Source organism: Notechis scutatus, chromosome 5, assembly GCF_049901735.1.
Source record: "Notechis scutatus isolate UNSWTSFEM ecotype Mainland chromosome 5, rNotScu1.2, whole genome shotgun sequence".
Taxonomy (NCBI): Eukaryota; Metazoa; Chordata; class Lepidosauria; order Squamata; family Elapidae; genus Notechis; species Notechis scutatus.
The window spans coordinates 26,349,581-26,373,420 of NC_142013.1; the positions used below are offsets into that span (position 1 = coordinate 26,349,581).

Sequence of the window (23,840 nt, forward strand, 5' to 3'; positions counted from 1 at the left end):
CCTTACAGGTAAATACTCATTCAGCTACTACATTGACTGTTCAAAATTACAATTGCTGAATGAGGAGAGTTTAACAGATTAACAGAGTTGGAAGGGACCTTGGAAGTCATCTAGTCCAACCCCCCAGACAAGCAGGAGACCCTACACTATTTCTGTCAAATGGCAGTCCAGTCTCTTCTTGAAAGCCTCCAGTGATGAAACTGTTCCATTGGTTGAATGTTCTCACTGTCAGAAAATTTCTCCTTATTTCCAGCTTGAATCTCTCCTTGTTCAGTTTCCATCCATTATTCCTTGGAAAATAGTTCGACCCCCTCCTCTCTGTGGCAGCCCCTCAAATATTGGAACACTGCTATTGTGTTTCCCCTGGTCCACTCTTCACTTGTTTTAGTCCCTAATTATCTTGGTTGCTCTTCTCTGCACTTTTTCTAGAGTCTCAACATCTTTTTTAATCGTGTGGTGACCAAAACTGGATGCAGTACTCTAGATGTGGCCTTACTAAGGCTTTAGTTTATAGAGTGGTATTAGTACCTCTCTATGACAGACCACAACATACATGCATACATATACACATACAAACATACAGATATAGCAATTAGCTTATCTTGCTGTGTTTCCTGTCTGGTCTACCTAGTACATTCCTTGGCCATAGCAGCATCTTCACAATCACCTGATTGTGTCAAGCTTGGCAACTGGCTCACAAATACAAAGATCACAGCACCTGGCAGCCATGTGATTACCATTTGCAACCTTCTTGGCTTCCGTCAATGGAGAAGCTGCAGCAGATTATGTGATCCCGGGATATTTCTTTCTTTTTTATTTCTATTTTTGTAAATGGGTTGTTGCATTTAATTTTTTAAGCGCATTTTTCCCTTTTGTCTGCATTTCCTATAATTACTAAATTTAAATTAAAAGTTTGAGTGATAGGATGGTGTTTGATGTATCTCCTTCCTGTTTATATCTATTCAGAAGTCTCACAATATTTTTCTTGAAGTTGTAATCATATGTAGATTTACTTATGAATATGTTCCCATTCTGTAGTTCTGAGATTCCATAGACAATTCATGCTGAGATAGGTCTAAACTAGCACAATGAAATGGTCTGTGTGTCTATTAAAAATAACAACTTTGGCCAGAGTTTAGAGTTGCCAAAAGAGATCCAGAATATTTGATGGATCACAAGTGAGATATGAGGCAACAAGATTACACATTCTTCTAATATGAGACAAGCTTTTATTTTATTAGTTTCCATCAGTCATCAGTTTCATTGAGCTCAGCTATATGAAATTTTCAGAAAGTTCTGAAATTTGTATGTGATTTTTCAACAAAGAATCTATATAAGAAATACCACTCATACATCATCACAAAATCTCCAGAACTGTAAAGCCTACAAACTTGAAATTTGGCACATATGTTCCTCTTGGTTTCTAGGTGCTCATTAAGAAAGGATTTTTTGAAATGACCATCAGAGCATTAGTATTTCATAAATCATTTTTAACACCAGAGGTGGTATTCAGCAGGTTCTGACCAGTTTTGGAGAACTGGTAGCGGAAATTTTGAGTAGTTCGGAGAACCGGCAAATACCACCTCTGACTGGAGATTTTACAGTATCCTTCCCCTGCCATGCCCACCAAGCCATGCCCACAGAACCGGTAGTAAAAAAATTTGAATCCCACCACTGATTAACACACTCTGATGCTAAGGAGTTCTACTCCGCCTCCCCATCTGAAAAGAAATCTGTTCCAAATGCAAAACGCAAGCAGAGGAGAGGAGTTTCAGTTTCAGCTTTAGTTTCACAGCAACCACCAGCTTTAGTACAGAACAGTTGAGCTAAGCCGTGCCCAGGCTCCTTCTTGCTGTCTCCTTGCTCGCGCAGCAAATACTGTTTTAGTTTCCAAACAGACCTCAACTTTCTCACACACTGACAGGACTCTAGCCAGATGAATACCGATGGATGCTGGTAGGCAGAAGCAGAATCCCCCCCCCATATTTTCCTACCCAAAAACTAAGCCCAACCACATAGTTTCGTAGCGAAGCACGGGTATCGAGCTAGTTGTTTATATAACATTTAAAATAACCCATTAATAATTTCTTTTAAAAAATTAAGAGAGTCAGGATTTTAAAAAAGTAAATACACTAGGAATATGATTGTGATCTATTTTAACTTATCCTTGTGTACAACAAATGATTATCCATGGACACCAAACTTTTATCCTACAGTGCTACAGCTGTCTTGCTATTATGGAAAGAAAAATTAATATCTCAGAAGATTCTAGCTTTGGTTTCCAGGTGGGGCTGGAAGTTGCTTCCTGTAGGTGGAGTAACACTGAGCGAAATAGAGCAGAGTCTGACTTGGCAGCTACTTGTGTTTCACGACTTCCTGTGTGAGCACATAATGAAAGTGGTCAAGCTGTCTTTTTTAGAGATGCAGTAACAATAACAGATTGTACTGCCACTCTAGAATCTTGTTCAGATATCCAACAGTTTTTTCTCTCTCTTGAACTTCCTTTAGGAAAACACAAAATTAGACATCAAGCACATAGGAGAAGGAATAGGAGAAGGAAAATGGGCTTTCATGTTATTTGCTGCATTATTTGTATTTTTTTTTCAGTGTTTTTTCAGTGTTACTTTCTTTGGACTCTGCTGGTTTGAAAAGAAGCTCTTTTTGAGCCAAACCCCAAATCTGCTGTCCAGATGTGAATTCAGTTTTCTGCGTTATTTTTTTTATCCTTTTGTTCCCATTTCTATTGGCATATACTTTTACAACAGGATCATGTGTTCTTCTCTGGATATGTATGAATGAAGGAGGATACATTTCCCCCTAATTGTCATACAGTTTTGGCTTGATAAAATTTAAAGACCCTCATAAATAAATTTAGTGATTAGCCTGCTAGAATGGTGCAGCTAGTTAGGGGAACTTCTAGAGTGGTTATATATCTCCTTCTGCATACATAGTAGGATTGAGTATAGAATATCGGCTGAAGACATAAGAAGAGCTACAATATAGTATTGTGGTAGGATTACGGTGGCTCATGTAATTAGAAGCTCGGCAGTTCGAAATCTGAGAGCGAGCTGTGTGATGGAATGAGCTCTTGTCAATTTGTTCCAACTGCTGTCAACTTAGCAGTGCAAAAGCATGCAAATGCAAGTAGATAAATAGGTATCATTTTGGTGGGAAAATAACAGACATGAAAGGCACCTCCTGTGCAATGTTTATGTCACTGGCAAATCCTTTCAAACCGGAAGTGCCTTGGTAGGTGCTTCTGTCACAAATATGGTAGTATAGTATTAAGGACCCCAGAGCTAAAGTACTTTAACCAGAGGTGGTATTCAGCAGGTTCTGAGCAGTTCTGGAGAACTGATAGTGGAAATTTTGAATAGTTCGGAGAGCCGGCAAATACCACCTCTGACTGGCCCCGCCTCCATCTATTCTCTTCCTCCTGAGTCCCAGATCGGCTGGGTCTTCTTTTGTTGCCCTGCACAGGAGAACGGAGTGGAAAAGCAGGTTAGTGGGATGAGGAAGGAATGGGATTTTGCAGTAACCTTTCCCCAGAAGTGGGGAGGGCATGGGGATTTTGCAGTATTCTTCCCCCTGTCATGCCTAAGCCATGCCCACAGAACCAGTAGTAAAAAAATTTGAATCCCACCACTGACTTTAACTACACAGCCAATGCTATTATGCAATTCTGAGATGACAAAGCCATTGTGAGTGTTGGGTGGGGGTGGATAATCTTAAAAAGGGGGCAAGTCTTAAAACCTACTTTTTGATCTAGGTTTTTCAAATTTGGGTGGTATTTAGCAGTTAGCTGTCATTCAGAATAGGATTTTAAAATGGTTTTATGATATTATTTAGGTATGCATGTATTTCTAAGACACCTAGAGTCGTTGTGGGATATCAATTGAACAATCAATCAATCATGTCTATTGCTGAGTATTGTGCAAGATGGTCTATATCAGAGGTCTCCAACCTTGGCAACTTTAAGACTTGTGGACTTCAACTCCCAGAATTCTCCAGCCAGCATAGTTGGCTGGAGAATTCTGGGAGTTGAAGTCCACAAGTCTTAAAGTTGCCAAGGTTGGAGACCTCTGGTCTATATGTCTGGGCATTCTGATTGGGAAAAACTAATTCAAGCTTTTGTGAAGTTGTTTTTTTTAAATGTAAAAGTAAAGAAATTTTCTACACATTTTGCATTCTGCTGGATCTGCAAGATGCACTCTTTCCATGCCTCTGCTCAGCCAGTTTTGCTGCTGGGTTGGTTGATCTCATGCTCCCTTCCTTGCTGACTGTTAATGTGAAATGCTGTTTAGCGAGCAAAGTCCATAGGCAAGCCAATTCTTATTTACAGCACATAGCAAAAGTCAAAGAGCTGCTTCTACTGAAATTAATATATGCTGTAGGCATCCGTGCAGTGGATGTTGGCACAAAATACCTCTGAAGATTCATCTGTGTGGATTTTTAATAGACCAAAATCATTCAGCTAAGGATTGGAAGGCTCTAGAGGTCTTTTGGAACTCAGAGCATGGTTGAATTTAATGCTTTGCTGTTTGTGGTTAATTTCAATAGACTCTCTGAATGTGATATAGGATATGATCATGGATGTACAGGATATGTACTTTGAAATTTGAATAGCAATAGCCTATTTGCTAATCTGAAAGTGAGACATAGAATGTCTTATCAAGTCTGAAATTTGATACCATTTATTTATCAAATTTATAACATCACCTCAACATCCATATAAATTTGATGTTATCAAATTTATAACATCACCCCAATTCAGGGCATCGTGCATTAAAAATGATAGCTAACAAAGGGATAAAGGATGATGTGTATTATAAAGAGAGTAAATAAATAATCAAATTACCATGTAAAGTCATATAAGCAGTTTGCCACTCACCCTAATCAAAGGTCTGAGGAAAAAGCCAAGATTTTGAAGACTTTTAAAACAGTGGCCCCCAACCTTTTTTGTGCCACGGCCCGGTACCGGCATCACAAAATGATCCGTGGCCCGGTACCGGCATCAGCACGCATGGCAAGGCGAGCCGAGCGACCGGCCAGCCAGCCGTCCCCCCCTTCTCCCCGCCACCTTCAACTCCTTCTTTGTACCTTTGTCGATGGGCTTGGGACAGCTTGGGACGGTCGCTCGGCTCGCCTTGCCTTGGGTGCTGAAAGAATCCTCGCGCCTTAGTTTTGTTGAAGCCGCCCCCTTCGATGAAACTAAGGTGCGAGGATTCCTTCAGGACCCAAACGCCGCTTTCCAACCGGAAAAACTCACCGGAAGCACTTTCTCATCAAAACAAGATGGCAGCGCCCAGCAAACCGGCGGCCCGGTAGAAAATGTTCCATGGACCGGTACCAGTCCAGGGCCCGGTGGTTGGGGACCCCTGTTTTAAAACACAGTTGGGTTTGGAGGCCATGCTGGTATCAGAGGGCAGGGTTCTTTTCCATGATCACTGACTGACGAGAAAGAATGAAGGAGATAAATGTTTCTAGTGCATGCCTGTGTATCTTTCTTACCTGACCACAGATAGTTAATGAGATCTGATTTCTATTGTAATGGATTCTGAAGCTATAAAAATAGAGAGGCTTTTCAGTCATACTATATTTCGACTTTTGATATCCTTTGGATATTTAGAGCATATTTTGATACATTATTTCTGCTCATTTCAAAATATACAGTTTGAAATTCAAAACTTCCACCCTCTCCAAGAATCACTGCTGTCTTTTTTTAAAACAACAACAGCAACAACCCAATGTGCTGATTTCATCCCCAAATCACAGCTTTGTTTAACAAATGCATAGGTTCTAATTAGATGTGTCAAATGCTTTATATTTTTTAAAAAAAATTCTGTTCAAGAATGAAAATGGAAGGCAAAAGAAAACCTGGAAGATTATCTAGCTCAACTTCCAACTTGAGAATTCTAGGACTAGATTTGCACAGTATTCTATGCTATCGTTTCTTTAACTGTGGTTTCTTGACTAATTCTTACTTGGTGGGAAGACATGGTACATTCAATTATAAATTGTGGGTTATGAAATACAGTGGTTGTGTTTATATAATATGCTTAATGAAAACTGAATAAACTACCTTAAGATTTAATGTGATGTGTGAACACAGCCTGTTATTCTGATGTTCTGATATCGGCCTTTCATTCCTTCCCATAGAAATATGGCTTGTCCCCTGAGAAAGCAGCACCAGAATGCAATCAGACAGATGGCTGCTAGTGTTACTAATTAAAGGCACTTTTTCACAACAGGCTGTTGTGTAGACGAATATAGGAAAAAAGAAGTAGGAAAAAGAACATGTAAAGTAAGAAATAAGTAAAAGGTAAAGAAGTCCCTATGGGGTTTATTCCATTAGTCATAGTTGACTTTAGGGAGTGGTGCTCATCTCTGGCATTTGACAAAGTAGACCACAACCTACTTCTTAGTAAGCTAGAAAAAAGTGGAATAGATAGCACCACCACTAGATGGACTCGCAACTGGCAGGCAAACCGTACTCAACGAGTAGTCCTTAATGGGTCTAAGTCTACATGGAGGGAAGTAAGCAGTGGGGTGCCACAAGGTTCCGTGTTAGGCCCAGTACTCTTCAATATCTTCATTAACAACTTAGATGAGGGAATAGAAAGGGAATTTGCAGATGATACTAAACTGGCAGGAATAACTAACACCCAAGAAGATAGGCTCAAGATCCAGATGGATCTTGACAGATAGAACACTGGGCTGTATCTAACAAAATGAAATTCAATATAGAGAAAAGTAAAGTCCTACACTTAGGCAAGAAAAACCAAAAGTACCCATGTAGACTGGGTGAAACCAGGGTCAATAGCAGTAACTGTGACAGGGATCTTGGAGTCTTAGTGGACAACCAGCTAAATATGAGCCAGCAGTGTGCAGCAGCAGCCAAAAAAGTTAATGCAATCCTAAGTTGCATGAACAGAGGGATACAATCAAGTGAGGTACTAATACCACTCTATAAAGCCTTAGTAAGACCACACCTAGAGTACCGCATCCATTTTTGGTCACCACATTATAAAAAAGATGCTGAGACTCTAGAAAAAGTACAGAGAAGAGCAACCAAGGTGATTAGGGGATTGGAGGCTAAAACATACAATGAACGGTTGCAGGAACTGGGCTTAAAGAGAAGGACCAGGGGAGACATGATAGCGGTCTTCCAATATTTGAGGGGCTGCCACAGAGAGGGAGGGGTCAGCTATTTTCTAAAGCACCTGTAGGCCAGACAAGGAATAATGGATGGAAACTGAACAAGGAGAGATTTAACCTGGAAATAAGGAGAAACTTTCTGACAGTGAGAACAATCAACCAATGGAACAGCTTGCCCTCGGAAGTTGTGGGAGCGCCATCACTTGAGACTTTCAAGAAGAGATTGGACTGCCATTTGTCAGAAATGGTGTTGGGTCTCCCGCTAGGGTGGGGGGTTGTACTAGATGACCAACAAGGTCCCTTCCAACTCTATTTATCTGTTAAATCTGTTTCTTTAAGCCAGTGCTGTCCAAAGATGTTTCTTCTGTCATATGGCCAGCATGACATCACATTGCAGCGCAAAGCATACAGCAAAGCACGGAATGCTGTAACTTTTCCTCGAAGTGGTGCCTATTTATATACTTGCATTTACATGCTTTCAAACTGTTAGGTTGGCAAGAGTTGAGGCAAGTGACAGGAGCTCACTCTGTCATGTGGTGGTAGGACTTGAACTGCCGAAGTACAGGCCTTTACTGGTATCTTTTAAGCCACTGAGCTACCACACCTCAAGAAAGCAGAAGAAAGTAGAAAAGAATAGGAAAATAAAAGGGAAGAAGTAGTAAAAAGAAGATGTAAATATAGGCATACTTTTAGGATCACTCTGAACCATATTGTTTAGTTTGAGGCTGCAGGGCAATATTGCCAATAACATTGTGATATGATCAGAGTAGCTGTGACAAAAACTTTGGGTCCAAGTATTTTTTTGCTATTTAAATATACTGATTTTTAAGAGGAAGATTCATGATCTTTAAGAGGCAATGCTTAAAGTCTCTATACCTATATGCCCCTTAACTTTCCCCCAAGTATGTGATCTATGTGATCCTGATCTCATCCCAGCTCTTCTCTTCATTTTTCCATGCTGTATCTATTCTTTAAATCAAGGCAGGCAAAACTGGAAATTATTTGGAGATCACATTGTCATTCTGCCTAGTAAACAACTTCAGTATTACAATATCTGTGATGGGTGGCCATACAGCCTCTGATTATGTAACCCCAGCTGACTGCATCCCAAAGCACTCAGTTCCATAATAGGGCATTCCGTACATTAAGAAAATTTCCCTGATATCTAACAAAAATCTACTATTTTGTAATTTCCACCTATTGTTTATTGTCTAGACTTCTGGATAAGTTGACTATTTCCAGTTTGTTTACTTGGAGACAGTTATGAGTTATCTTAAAATGGCAGATTTAAGTATATAATAGAAATATTATTGAAATTAATGGTGTATAGCAGGGAACCATTTAAAAAAAAATTCTGACCTATAACCTTACTCAGGCATGATAAGGAGTATAGAGTTGTTATACAACATCAGAGAATCACATATTTCCCCTTATTTTATATGATCTCTCTCCAATAGTTTCTATCCCTAATTTGGAAAGGACAAAATGTATTTACAAACAACTTCCTCACAAGCTTAAGCAAATGTTTTATATATAGGAGCATGAATCTGAAAATGAGTTAACCAAAACAAAAAATAGAATAACAAGTTTTACTTGGGAAAAAATCTGCTTAACTTGTAAATTGCAAAGCAAAGAAGCAAAACAAAATCTGTTCAGACTATTTAGTGAAGACAGGGAAAAATATTTTGAATTTGTAAATCTAAAATTCATAAATAACTTATTCAAAATACAATTTTAAATAGTTCCAAAGAGTTTAGTTCATTCTTTCTTTCTTAGGCACTCACTGGACACTTATAAATATCCATAGAGAGTCTTCCAGTAACCAAACAAGGAAGAGGCTGTTCATTAAACCATAACCGGAGTTTGATGTGCCACAGTTTACTAAGTGTGCAAATACAGGTTGTCCTCGACTTATAATCACACTTGAGGCCAAACTTTCTGTTGCTAAGCAAGACAGTTATTAAGTGAGTTTTACCCCATTTTACAACCTTTCTTGCTACAGTTCCTTTGTTTGCAACCAGCCTGTACTTGCACTTAAATGTGTAACCTGCAGAATGGTGTCAGGTTTTTACAAATTCAGTAGTAAAGTAGGTGGGACTTCACTCTAAACTGGGATTGTGGCACCCAGAAACCCTCCTACCCTACAATCTGCACAAATTAGCCTTTGTGGGAGTGGAGAGAACTGTCCTTGTCACTAATGGAGAGCTTTTCATAAATCTTTGTACCATTAGAAAAGCAGAATTCCCTTCTGAGAGGATTCTAGCAAGGAAAGGAATCTCTCTTCCCCTCTCATCTCCCCTTCTTAGAACTAGTAACTTCTTGGGAGATGGAGCAATGAGTTGTTTCAAAAAAGCAATCTGATTCCCCTGTCAGTCAGAAGCATGTAAGAACACTGATATTATTGTGGGGAGAAGCCATCTGTTCCCTGTTGTACTTTCACTGTTCTTTTTTGTTTTGTTGTTGTGAGATTCTGTTTTCATTATTTCGGCAATCTGCTTTTTGTTTCCTGGGAGCTGTGTTTTAGTCACTGCAACTGAACATTTGTGCTGCTGTCGCAGTTCTCTGCATTGTGTCCCCATTTCCTCTCCCAAAAGTAGCTGCATTTTGTTGCGATGTATATCCTGTTTTGCATTTTTCCTCAGCAATGCTTGGGTGAGGGGTTTCAGCTCCCTTGTTTCTTCCCAGACTGCTAAACAAGCCGCAAAGCTTTTGGCTGTGGTGCATACTCTCCAGTTCTGTTTTTACAAGGATGGTTCTTATTTATCCCTGCTCTAGTCCAAAAAAGACATCCATTTCTTTTCAACAGCTTCTTGCAGCAACTAATGTTGAGGAGAGGTGGGGCTCCTAGGGCAGGTCTTTTTTCAGTTATCAAAAGCACAGGCATCCTGGAAGATGAGCAAAGGCACAAGGACTGAAAATAAAAAATAATAGTATACTTTCTGACCAGATGCTGTTTTGCAGTCTGAGGATAAAAATATTTGTGGTTTTACTCTGAAGTTTCTGCAAAATTATGTATATTGTACTATACCAAGAGATTACAGCTGCAATAAAAATATAGCTAGTATTTTGGTCGTATGATGCATATATTTTCATTCTTAAAGTTAACTACTTGACTAGTTCACCTGGCCATCCCATCTGAGGGAGGGAGGGAGGTAGCAGAAACCAGGTAGCCTTGTGGCCCATTAATAACTAACCAATTTATTATGGTATCAAAGGCTTGTGTGTGTTGGGTTCATCTATGTGTCAGGTTTTTGCAGCCATTTCTGTTTTAAACTTGGTGCTAGCCTCGTGCTTTGTTAGAATGTTTTTTTTCTTCATCCTGATTGGATTGCTTGGTCTATGTTTATTGGTCTTGGAGTTTGCTGTGTTCTGTTTGAGTGGTGTTTCTAATATCTTCTGTCTGTTTTGTAGCGTTTTTTTGTTTTGATTGGCTGGCAACATGGTGTTTTGTGTATTGGGGCTTTCAGTGCTGCTTGGCTTCAGGTGAATGGCCAGCTATCGTTTATTAGGAAGCTAGGTTTCATCTGGGTGGCTGGCTGGGCTGTGTATGGGCTGGAGGTATTGGGAGGGTGGTCTGTTTGTGCCCAGGTGTTTGCTTGGCTTGTGGTATGGAGATTTTTTTGTTTGTGAGTGCAGGCTTCCAGATAATTGACAGTCTCTTCTATTCTAACAAAGCACGAGGCTAGCACCAAATTTAAAACAGAAACGGCTGCAAAAGCCTGACGATGAACCCAATACACAAGCCTGATGATGGCAGATGCGATTCTGCCGAAACATCGCTACAACTTTAAAAGCACAACTATAATGACGTGGGAAAATACCCGAACAAAGCTGAAGACCACACATATAAATACCCGTGAAAACTTAAGAAAACACACATGCACACACACACACAAATATATATATATATATATTGTGCACATGCATGCACACACGCGCACACACACACACATTTATTTTGAATACCAGAGCTGAATTAATGTCACAAATCTTAACGTACACATCTATCACTCCTGGTCTCCTCATGCTATTTTTATTTTAGTAAAATCACTTAAAGCAGACGGTGCAGCAACTTATTTCCTGTGGCTCTTATTAACTAGGGCAGGATATTACTCTTGAGCTATACTGGTGTTTCTCAAACTTGGCAATTTTAAGATGTATGGTCTTCAGTTTCCAGAATTTCTCAGCCAGTATGGCTGGCTAGGGAATTTGGGGAGCTGAAGTCCAGGCTGGGTTGTACCAATAGTTTTTCAACTGCCTTCTTTACTCTCTTGGTTGGGTTAAAAGACTAAGGCAGAGATGAGTTATATTTCAGTGGGTGGGATCTCAAGATGTGCAGGGAATTGCAAAATCATGAAGCTGTGTTCCATCAGTGTGACCAGTATTTCTGGAAAAAAAATTTCAGGGTTTCAGTGCTGATAATTCTGGAAGTTACAATTCCAATTTACGTGAGGGTAGGTGCATCCATAGGATGTGTTAAAAAGAAGTGCAATTTTTTTGCAATTTATTAAATTTATATGTGAAGCTCTTACTGTTTCTGTTTTTTATGCGCTTTGTATATGGGACACACATAAAAGAAGCTGAGCTTCTATGGTGACATCATGGATTCCAGCCTGACTCTAAAAGTCATTTGTTTCATTTCAGCTTTTATAGTTTATAAAATATGGTCCAAGACTTAGCATATTATACTAAATCAATAATTTGTGGCTTATTTATTAAACCATAGTTATCAAATTCTTATATGCTATCCAGCATGGTAAACCTTGTCATAAGCCAGAATTGTTTACCAATGATGATTTAGACTTTCCAATTAATGTGAACAATATAAACAATATCCATACTATATAGGGTTCATTTGTACTATTTTGTACAAATTTGTACAAAAAAATCCACTTCTCTAGAGTGAGAGCATTTTATTTCTCATAATAATGTTATGATTCCTTTTTCAAGCCCTTTGTATATATTTTGTTTTTCTCCTAGAAATTAATAATCTGTCTCCAATATTAATGCAAAAGAGATGGAAATAAGTTGCATTTGCATTCATTAAAATAGAGGAGCTATTAGTTTTCAGATTTAGAATAAAACTCTCTTTAAGAAATTCGTCATTAAATGCATCAGATATTTCAAAATGTCTTTTGGGAATTGCATTGGAGAAGCTTTTTTCTGGACAATTAGAATTCAATATGCTATTAAATGCAAAAGATTCCAGCCTGTAAATTTGGTTTGAAAATTAATCAAAGAGGAAGATAGATGTAACATTCTGTAATTGTCTGATTTCTTTTTCTTCCCTTTTCCTATTTTTTCTTTCCCCCCTTTTTTTCCTAGGTCAGGGCATCTTGATTTTGATCTGTATTGAAAAGCATGTTTCCTAACAGCTATTAGCTGTGGGACAAAATGCAGACATGATAATCTATAACTTTGATACAAAAATAAGCCATTTTCTATTTTCTTCTGCTCCAGGTAGATAAACCACACCTATACCATATAAAAGACCACAATTTTGGTCTTTTACTTGATGATAATGCAAATTGTGAGTTTATGTATTAAGTAGTATCACAAAATACTTTGTTTGAAAGAAAGGGTCTTAAATTCCAGAGCAACCTTAAATAAGTGAGCCATTAATGGAACCAGCATGTAAGTATAGGAGACAGATAATTGGACCATCCACAAGTTGTCCATCCACAATTGAGATCAACAATGAGATCCTGCAATTCTAAGGGCCTATTTTGATCAATTTAGTTCCATTTGTTATTTTAAGAAAGATAAGAGAGGAAGGAAGGAAGGAAGGAAGGAAGGAAGGAAGGAAGGAAGGAAGGAAGGAAGGAAGGAAGGAAGGAAGGAAGGAAGGAGGGAAGGAAGGAAGGAAGGAAGGAAGGAAGGAAGGAAGGAAGGAAGGAAGGAAGATCAAAGAGATGATTAGATTTTCTATCCAGTTATAATTCTGCCTTCATCCATTATCTGTTTCTATTTGCAACAACCCTGAAGATGACAGATTTCCCTGATGACATGTGGAATCTAACTGAAAGGTTTGACATGTACATACTATATGACTTCGTCCTCATTTGTCCTTCTACCCATGACCGGGCAACCCCAGTTTTCAATCTAGGGCCCACAATTTTGTTTTCACCTTGCAGAAATGTATAAATAAATGCTTTTAAATCAACTTTAGATATACTGACATAGAAGTAGTTTTCCTTCTCTTAAACTTCCACTATTGCATTGCAACTATAAGGTGAGTATAAAATGCTGGTTCTGGAGAATGTTTGAAGGTGTAATGTGTTCTCTCTCTTGCAGTGGGCAGAAAAAAAGAAAAGGTGGAGTTAAAACAAACATTTGTTGTTTATTTGTCTGTTTCCCTGCATGAGCCAGTATCAATGACTTAAGAAACTTAAACACCTAGCACCTAGTCTGCTTCACTTACTATCTCCTACAGGACCTAGGTAAATTTATGGTAGGGCTTGTGAGAGATCCTGATGGGAACTAGAATGGGAAGTCTGATGGTTTTTTTTTTCTTTTGCCTGTGATATGTTGAAAAGGAGAAACAGCAAAGGGAAAGGAGAAAAGCAATCATATTCCATTAGGAGAGAATATTTGTGACAGGAAACCCCACAATCAGTCACACTGATGAGGTTACCTAGTTGGTAATGAAATATCTGCAAGCAAACAGCCAAGATCAAAAAGCATCTAGGCGAGAATGAATAACATGCTTACAATACCATTTGTTAGTGACTTGGAAATAAGAAATATGAAACAAGAAATAAAAGCAAAATAGGGATTGCTAACCGGGATAGCTATGCTGTTATGCTGCCATTGCCAATTCAAAGATGGATAGATAGTGTTGTGAACTAAAGAAATGTAATTAATAAAGATTCATTTGCATAGCAGGATCGTAATCCTGCTCTTCCTATTGGCCCATATAATGGCAAGTTATGATTGGTTCATTCGAGCAATCTGATTGGCTATTAGCGGGCCGAGTCCCATTGGACGAGGTTCAAACCCTATAACAACATCCATTGGTCATCCGGATAGCAGTTCACTCTATAAAAGGGCGGCTGCTATCCGGGGGTTTTTGTCTCTGTTATCATGCTGTAAATAAAGAGCTGAAGTTCATGAGAAGCAGTTTCGTCTCCGTTTCTAAACTCATGCCTCATACTTAACACTGGCGACGAGGATGGGATGCGGAGACAATAGAGCTGGCTAAACCCTACAGAGCACCAACCGAAGCACATGGCTGAGAGCGCACCTACATCGGCAGGATGTCAGGCGGCGCTGTACCACCCGCTCCTTTTGACCCAGAAAAAGAAGACTGGGAGTCATATATGGATCGTTTTCAGATGTTCTTGGAAGCCAACAATTTAGAGGACGTTTCCACCAGCAAGAAAAGAGCAGTGTTTCTGACTCACTGCGGGCCTGCCGTATTCCGGGTGGCTAAAGCACTTGCAAAACCGGCTGAAGTAAAAGAAATGGATTGGGACACCCTCGTACCTCTCCTGCGGGCTCATTATGCATCCGCTGCATCAACACTGGCCCGAAGACGCGAATATTACCAGAGGGACCAACAGAAAACCCAGAGCTGCATAGTTCTGGGATTAGATGCACCACATGGGCGCAGAAGGCCTATGGAGAAAGGCAACGTCAGCTTTCCAAAGGCCGTCACCTATGCTACTGCAGCAGAAGAAACCAGGAAGTCGGCTGCTCGAAGGCGCCGCAACCATGCACCGCTTCGTCGACTCGCCCATGACACTTCACTTGGTTTAGAGAAGTTCTCGGCAACAACCCATCACAAGAAGCGTAACCCAGAGAGTAATGGAGAAGAAGTCATCAGGATTCTGGGCAATCAAAGTCGACGAACTCTAAGGACTCCGCACAAATGCACAAGTTGTGGAGCCACCCATAAAAGAAGCAACTGCAAATTCCGCTACGCACTCTGCCACACCTGTGGGAAGAGAGGCCACATCGCATGGGCCTGCAGAAGCAAGAGAGAGTCCAACCCGAACCGAAGGGAGAGCAACCTCCGACAACCCACAAGAAACGTTCTTGTAAATCGGCATCGCTTGGGTAACCAAGAGAACAACCACTCCTACAGAAACAGGGCACCGGCTCTTCAAGCAAAACGGGAAGAGGCACACCAAACGACAACCATCAGCCACGCTTCGCTACTAGACGCACAGAAAATCCGAGTGAGAGTCGCCATCGAAAATCAACCTTGCCAAATGGAAGTCGATTCGGGGTTGTCTCTCTCGATGGTTTCATGGAAGACCCTCAAACAACTCATCCCTGCCATCCGTCGTCAGGATCTCAGCACCCAGAAGATCATCCTCAGGGATTACCAAGGGAACACGATTCCAGTCGCCGGCTTGACTCAAGTCCGAGTAACTTTCAAAAATCGTAGTGCAGCACTTCCATTGACTGTCGTCGATGGTAACCGGCCCAGTTTGCTAGGCCTACAATGGTTCGCCCCACTAGGGATTGAATTAGCCGGCATTCACCATTCCGAGAGCGACGATTGGGAAGAGGGCATCGTCCAAGAATTCCAGGACATGTTTTCGGACAACTTAGGCAAGTACAAGGGGACCCCTATATCATTTAGCCTCAATCCAGAAGTAGCCCCTATCCGCCTTAAGCCTCGTCGGGTGCCATTCGCCCTTAAACCCAAGATCGACGAGCAACTTGATAAGTTAATAGCCCAAGGGGTGTTGGAGCCTATTGACCATGCCCATTGGGAAACCCCAATCGTAACCCCCATCAAACCGGATGGGTCAATTAGAATTTGTGGAGATTACCGCACCACCCTGAACCACGCACTCCAACAAAGCGCTTATCTGGTGCCTGTGGTTCAACATCTTCTCCACTCCCTGGGCGGTGGGAAGATCTTCGCAAAGTTGGACTTAGCGCAAGCGTATCAACAACTACCCGTTGATGCAGAAACCGCAGAGGCACAGACTATCGTTACACACCAAGGTGCCTTTAAATGCAACAGACTCCAGTTTGGAGTGAGTGTAGCCCCAGGGATATTTCAGAGTCTAATGGAGAGACTTTTGCAAGGCATAAAAGGGGTTGTGCCGTATTTTGATGACGTTTTAATTGCTGCCCCTAATAGAGAAGAGCTCGAACTAGTTCTGCATAGATTCAAAGACACCGGCCTCAAGGTAAAAAAAAATAAGTATCAACTGTGTACTGAGCGGTTGGAGTTTCTTGGGTATCTCCTCGATAAACAAGGGATTCACCCCACCGAAACCAAACTCAAAGCAATTAAAAATGCCCCGAGACCTAAAAGTAAGGCTGATCTCCAGGCCTTCTTGGGACTCATTAATTTTTACAACATCTTCTTGCCTCACAAGGCAACAGTAGCCGAACCCTTACATCGACGTCTCGACAAGAAAGCTATTTGGGTTTGGGGTCACAAAGAGGAGCGCTCTTTCAGAAGGGTGAAAGACTTATTAACCTCCGACGCTGTGCTAATGCAATACAACGAGACTTTGCCATTAAATATTACGTCTGACGCGTCACCATTTGGGGTTGGAGCCATTTTGAGCCACGTGTTACCAAATGGGAATGAGGCTCCTATTGCGTACTTTTCCCACACGTTATCAAAGGCTGAACAAAACTATAGCCAACTTGACAAAGAGGCTCTTGCTATTGTATCGGCCGTGAAGCAATTTCACGAATATGTTTACGGGCGGCCCTTTACTCTAGTTACAGACCACAAGCCTTTACTTGGCATTTTAGCAGGTGATAAACCAACGCCGCATATATTGTCGCCTAGAATGACTCGCTGGTCAGAATTCCTAGCAGCTACAACTACGTACTGCAGCATCGCCCGGGGAAAGCCATTCCCCACGCTGACGCTTTGAGCCGTTCCCCACTTCCGGAAACCGTCAGCGACCCAGCTCCAACCCTCACTACGCTGCAAATTGAAACCCTCAACTCGCCGCCACTAACGGCAAGGGATATCGCTGCCGACACAAAACGGGACGCTATCCTCGCAAGAGTTCTCAGTTGGGTTGAACGCGGGTGGCCAGTCGAAGAAACCCCCGCCATTTTTGCACCGTTCAAACACCGGCAAACGGAACTATTTTCCCAGAAGGGCTGCATCCTATGGGGAGATAGAGTCGTCGTACCAGAGAGACTACAGCGAATCGTGTTGCAAACCCTGCACGAAGGACATCCAGGCATCGTCCGCATGAAGGCTCTCGCTCAAAGCTACGCGTGGTGGCCAGGCATCGATAAACAAATTGAAGCCTGGGTAACCACGTGTAGAAACTGCCAAGAAGTCAGCAACGCCCCACCGAGAGCAATTCCCACCGAATGGGAAACTCCTCGAGGCCCGTGGTCCTGCATCCACATTGACTTCGCGGGACCCACTAAAGGACACACTTTTCTCCTAACCGTGGATGCTTACTCCAACTGGCTCAAAATCCACAAGATGAAAAGCACAACTACTGACTCCGTTATTAAAAAACTAGATAGAATATTTGCAACACACGGGTTTCCGGACGTTCTAGTTTCCGACAACGGACCCCAGTTCACTGCTCTCACCTTCGAACAATACTTGGCGGATCGGGGCATCCGCCATGCCTTGACTTCGCCGGCTCACCCTGCGGCAAACGGTAGGGCGGAACAGATGGTCCAATTCGTTAAAAAGACACTACAAAAAATGGATCCAGGGGACATTGACGCTAGATTGAACAAAATACTCTTACTACAACACATTACCCCCCACAGTGTCACCAACAAGACTCCAGCCGAACTTTTAATGGGGCGAAAGCTTCGCTCCCACCTCGACCGATTACACCCGTCGTATGCGCCAGAGAAACCTTGTGGATCCAGCGGAACGCATCGCCAATTCAAGGTAGGCGACTTGGTCTACACCAAAAACCTTTCCGGCGAACCGTTGTGGGTCCCAGCCACCGTAGTCTACCTCACTGGCCCTAGATCTTACCGCCTTAAAACGACAGGCGGCAAGATATGGAAACGCCACATAGATCAACTTCAATCTCGTTTACAACCCAATATCCGCGACCTCCCCCCGGACTTCCAAACTCAAGGGGGAGGGAATACCGAGGGGGACGAAGGCCGTATAGACGACGTAATCGAGGACAGATGGCCGCTAAACTGAGTACTCGTGCCACCTGAAGAAGGTCCAGGATCGGGGGCGTCCTCCCCACAGAGGAACACCATAGTAGAAACATGCCCGCCCGATCCAGGAATGGACTTAAGGGACCCTGATAGTACCGAAAACAGCACCGCAGAATCAACCCCATGCGAAGACGAGCCTTACGTTCCGCCGGAACCGAACTTTAAACAAAAACCGGTGGAACAGCGAAAATCAAATAGGCAGGTAAAACAACCTGCATACCTGCGCGATTACGTCACCACGGCCGTCAAACGGAACCCAGGGGGGAGGGGTGTTGTGAACTAAAGAAATGTAATTAATAAAGATTCATTTGCATAGCAGGATCGTAATCCTGCTCTTCCTATTGGCCCATATAATGGCAAGTTATGATTGGTTCATTCGAGCAATCTGATTGGCTATTAGCGGGCCGAGTCCCATTGGACGAGGTTCAAACCCTATAACAACATCCATTGGTCATCCGAATAGCAGTTCACTCTATAAAAGGGCGGCTGCTATCCGGGGGGTTTTGTCTCTGTTATCATGCTGTAAATAAAGAGCTGAAGTTCATGAGAAGCAGTTTCGTCTCCGTTTCTAAACCCATGCCTCATACTTAACAGATAGCACTTCAAAGCAGAAGAAAGTTCCTATGCTGTCTGAGCAGTTTTACATTTTGAGAGATTTTCTTGGCTTGCAGTTGTTGTAAAGTACATTTAAAATGCTTAGTAGTATACAGGTGTTCTCATAGTGATCCATTTGAAATGGAATGCATCGTTTGTCAACTCAGAACAATCTAGATGGTTTTGTAACCACTGGTGGTGCAGTGATTAGAATGAGTGTTGCAGGCTAATTCAAGTCACTGCCAGGAGTTCAGTCTTTGCTGGCTCAAGATTGACTCAGCCTTCCATTCTTCCAGCGTCAGTAAAATGAGGACTCAGATTGTTGAGGGTAATATGCTGACTCTGTAAACCATTTAGATAGTGCTGAAAAGCACTCCGAAGTAGTATATATCTAAGATGATTCCACTATCTTTCTTTTCTTTTTGCTGTAAGCTCATTCAGAATGAATGAACCCTTTGAAAGAGTTTGTATAAAAGCTTCAAATCCAATGGACTGCAGGCTTCATTAATTCTATGCTGCCTGAGCAGTGATGGCAATATTTAAATTATCTACTTTGGCTTTTTAAAACAAGAATGGAAGTCCTGGTTCTTCAATAAAGACTGACTGACTTTCATGTGCCACTCAGGATATAAAAAGAACAGTAAAGTAACAGTAAAATGATATAGGGGACTCTGATGACCAAGATTGATATCACAACCTCATGTTTTAAATCAATTCTCAATTTTTCTTATATTAGTAGCTGTTTATCAAGAGACAAAGACTGTTTTGATAGGTGATCACATAAACTTGCATATGTACACGTTTATGGGCAGTGCCTTCTAATTCCAATTAATACTGAATGCATTTTCTCTGCTATAATGCGATGTTGCGCATTGTGCCTTGATGTGCTTAGAGGCTCCTTTGGCAAAGCTTTGTTATATTCCTCCTTCTCTGCAGCAATGAAAGGCGGGTGGTGGAGGAGAAACATATATAATACTGGTGGATTCTTAACTGCCTGCTGAGAATTTTGGAATTCTGCCCTTGCAGTTCCATAGAATTCACTTCCATTTATCTTCAGCTGCTTCTCTTTTCCATACTTATGCCTGCCCCTCCTTTGCAAATCTTCTTTTTTTTCCTTGTTCACATTCAAGGCTGACCACCTGCAATATACCTATCTATCTTTAGAAATAACCTTATCCAATATATTCCCCACCACCACCATTTTCTCTCTCCCTCTCCCCCTCCCCCTCCTCTCATCATCTTTAAGATTAATCAGCTGAATCATTTATCTACTTTCTTCAGGTAAAACACTTCTATTAACAAAACGCAGGCAAAAATTACCTTTTAGTCCTTGGGTTAGTCTCCACTCTTCCAGTTATACTCTGGTAATACAAGTGTTTATGTAGCAGTCCTGCACTTTATTCTGGAGGAAGCTTGTAGATTAAGGCTGACACGGAGCCATAAAATGTTACAATGTGAAAGGGTCCTTCATAAGAACATTTATTATGCATAATTGCTGCTCATGTATTTAGGCTTAGAGATATAAAAAAAAAAAGAGCTCAAAAGGTATTTTGAAAGAAATGTGGAACCCAGTGCTTCAAAGAAATTTCCCAGGAATTTTAAAAGGAACAATAAAATAAAATTTCAATAAGAACAGAGTACCCTGTTGGGAACCCAATGCTGGTAGAGAAAATTCCCCCAAAGCGGGCAACTTTTTTAAACGCTAAGTTTTATTCTCAAAAATGCAAACTAGGAAACAATTGTAGAATCATATAATTTAGAAAAAGGAGAATATAATTTAGAAAAGGGAGGAAAGACAGAAGAAAAGGAATATCAGTAAGACAGGCAAACAGACACCCTTGGGAGTATTCATAAGATAATAAGATTCTTAAGCCTGATTCAGAAGGCTGTTCTAGGAAATCTAGATCATCCAAAACAGCAGTCCCCAACCTTTCGGGCTCAATGGATCAGTGGAGGTGGTGGTGGGAGGGCGGATGGCTTTGTGTGTGCGTGCCACTTTCACAAATGCAACTTCGTTCATAGGCACTTGCCCACTCCTCCACCATTTTTGTGGCCTGATTCCAAACAGGCTGTGACCCGGCACTGGGCCATGGACCAGAGTTAGGGACCCCAATCTAGAAGTATGTACCAATCAGCAATTAGTTTCACTTGTGAATTTTGCAAAGTAAAACATAAAATTGAAAGAATCATCAATCTCAAAGGAAATTAACACAAGTTAATATGCCATTTTCATTTCCAGCCTTTCATAGCCAGGTGACTTCTAGGTATACTGGTGTACAACATCTAAAACTTGTTTTCTGCTCTAATTGATAATAGGTGACATTTTAATTCCTATATAGATGAGATAGCTATAGATATGGATGGATGGTTATGATTTTATTATATTTTTGTTGACATTTTGTGAATCTATAAATATCCAAAACATCTTGGACTATAAGTTAAAAAATAAAAGTTGAATATTTAGTATCTCCAAGTAGATACTAGGAATCAAATATTAAAATTTGATTGCAATGAAAGCTGAGGCTCCTGAGTAATATATAACAACTTACTTAGAGTTCAATTGGCAAGAGTTGATAGAAGGTTGTTTTCTATATTTTATTTTACTTTAAGTCATAATTTATATCTTCTGGCTGTCAGATGTGTCACTGATGCTTAAAATAGCAGTCAACATTAGAAATTTATATTTTTAGTTAATAAAATTAAAAACATTAGAAACTACTCCAGTTTTATTTTCAGAGTTTGCCTGGTTTGTACTAAGCACTGTCAAATCTAATGTTACTTTGCAGTAACTAATTGCTTAACTACCAGTCCTGGTCCCCAAATTATATTTTGAAGGAAAGTATGTATGTAACAATAGCTGGAAGAATTGGCATATGGGGCTGCAGTATCATCTTTTAAGCCCGAAGCATCTTATGCTGTTCATTCAAACTGAAAATAGGAGAAACTTGATTGCAGGAAATACGACTTAAGCAACAGAGTGGTCAATGTCTGGAATACTCTACCTGATTCTGTGGTTTCTTCCCCAAACCCCAAAAACTTTAACCTCAGACTATTTACTATTGACCTCACCCCTTTCCTAAGAGGACTGTAGGGGGCGTGCATAAGCACACCAACGTGCCTACTGTCCCTGTCCTATTGTTTCTTTTTATTTTTCTTATATGTATCCATTTCATGTATTCATAACTATGTTATTTATAAGATAACATACCTGTTATCTTATAATCGCTTGACAAAATAAAAACATAAATAAAAAAAAATAAAGAATGTAGTTTTTACTTTCTTTTAGTTCAATCTGTTGAATTGAGAAACTCTGAAAATATATTCCTGAATCCTTTGAAATCAAGGTTTTTTCCTGAATATGTTCAGAAAAAAAGTTTGTTAGGCTGATTAGGCTTACTTTTTTTTTTCCTAAATAAATGTATGAGATAGAATCAAGCTGATGTTATAACAGCATTGTTCAGAACAGGAATTGTATGATTAGTAACCCTGAGAATTCCTCATTTTATGTTCATTCTGTGCATGTGTAGAAAGAAAGATCCTATAATAGAAATGCTACGATTTCCCGATATTACTTTTTAAAAATGGTGGTAAAAATAAAATCTTATTTTTTCCCGAAAACTCATTTTAATTTCAATATGCTAGTTATTCAATATGCTAGTCCAAATAGAAAGAAATTAAGGGCAACAGTTGGCAGTGGTGATGCTACCATTGGGCAGAGTAAGGTCGTTACTCCAAAGAAAATTACTGGAAGCTGGCAAGAAAATGTGAGAAGTTAGAACTGGGTTCTGTAGGAAGCTATCCTATTGCCAGTATTGAAAAAAAATACTTTTTTATCGTGGAATAAGAGGGGCATCAAAAAAAAAAGATTTTAAAAAAGAGGGGCATCAAATTGTTCTTCACTTAGGCACCAATATTTCTTGAGTGAGACTTGGTAGTAGCAGTGATAATTTTAGTATGCTGTGAACTTTTGCTGCTTTCTGAGCAATTAATGCATTTGTCTGCCAAAGAATGTTAATACAAACATGTAATGTATGTCATCTATTGGTAGAAGAGAAGAATAAGTACAAATAGGAATTTGGACATTGGTACATCCAGTGGATACCCTGGAAAAAGGATGGGTTATTAATTGGCTTTCTAGAAGTATACAACCTTCCCAAGGAAATCCGCTCCTCTTTGACAGTAGTAATTAGGAAGAGACGAAAGCATCTAATCTGCAGGCAGGAAAGTGGCAAATCCTAATGAAGTCTCAATTTTACCCTACTGAAAAAGCTGTCTGTCGCTCACTCTGTCAAAAAGTGGGGGAGGGGAAACAGTGCCTTAATGATCTCCCAAATCATCCCCAAGATGGAAGCCTCCTAAGTGTGAGGTTATGAAGCTGAAAGCTATACTGAAGCTGTACTTTTAGAATAAGCCAAGCCACACCCGTTGTTTCTTGGAATAGAGAGCTCTGAGGAAAAGCAGGAAATAAGATGTTGATGATTCAGAACTGTTTTCTTTAGTTGCTGCAAAGGAGACCTTTTGGATACAAGGCCTTCTAATTGAAGCAGAAAAGGATGTGCATATTTTTTTTCAAGAATATTTTTTAAAATAACGATCTAGTTAGACTTTAAAAATATCATGCCATTTTAAGATAAGTGCACATAATAATTAGCAGCAAGAATTAATCCAAATATATATATCTGTTCTTTAACTTGCCATTCTGATTTTGAAAAACTATCATATCCTCATTATCTAGAAGGTAAGAGACAGAGGTAATAAGATAAATTGGAAGTGACAATGCCATTCTGCTTAGTTGCAAACTTCCATGTAAGTCTCAACTGATCTGATCAGACCTTTAGATGAGGAATCAGTCCTTATGTTGACAATTAACTGGGTAGGTCACAGAGATAGCATAGCAGGGAAGAGAAACAAGGATATTTATGCCAGAGATGAGGAGGTAGAGAAAGTAT

General features: G+C 40.4%; 1 protein-coding gene across 1 annotated transcript in view; it reads left to right on the plus strand.

The window, feature by feature from the left end:
• ARHGAP31 (Rho GTPase activating protein 31) overlaps positions 1 to 23,840 on the plus strand; it is a 120,666-nt gene that overhangs the window by 11,654 nt on the left and 85,172 nt on the right. The window lies entirely within an intron of this gene.